We start from the raw sequence: 671 nt of genomic DNA on the forward strand, positions 1-671 counted from the left end.
TCTCTCTCTCTCTCTCTCTCTCTCTCTCTCTCTCTCTCTCTCTCTCTCTTCCACCATCCCTCTACGTGAATTATGGTGACAGCCTGGTAACAGGCCCTTTGAATCCTGTCTTGCCTCTCCACATACCTGGCAGAATGGTGGTTCTAGAATAAAATCCTGACCTTGTTATCTCCAAACTCAAAGACATTTTTTTTTGTCAGTCATGGGGCTTGAACTCAGGCCCTGGGTGACTCAAAGCTTTTACAACATCTATTGCCTGTAGGGTAAAGATCAAACCCTCTGGAATGACTGGAAGAGACTCTGTGGAGTTGGGTTTTGTTTGTTTGTTTCGGTTTTGGTTTTGGTGCTGATACCAGGGCTTGAACTCAGGGTCTTGTACTCTCACTTGGCTTTTGCATTCAAGACAGGTGCTCTACCACTTGAACCACAGCTCTACATCTACATTGTTGCTCATTAATCGGACATGAAGAGTCTCACAGACTTTCCTGTTCGGGCTGGTTTCAAACAGTGATCCTCAGATCTCAACCTCCTGAGTGGCTAGGATGACAGGTATGAGCCACCAGCACCCAACACTCCTGGTCTGTTCTTGCTGATTCTAATTTCCTTACTTCATTCCCCCACACACACACACATTTCCTGCACACAGATGCAGATTTAGACATAACAAACCT

The sequence above is a fragment of the Dipodomys ordii genome, unplaced genomic scaffold (assembly GCF_000151885.1).
Source record: "Dipodomys ordii isolate 6190 unplaced genomic scaffold, Dord_2.0 Scaffold14, whole genome shotgun sequence".
In the NCBI taxonomy this organism is placed as follows: Eukaryota; Metazoa; Chordata; class Mammalia; order Rodentia; family Heteromyidae; genus Dipodomys; species Dipodomys ordii.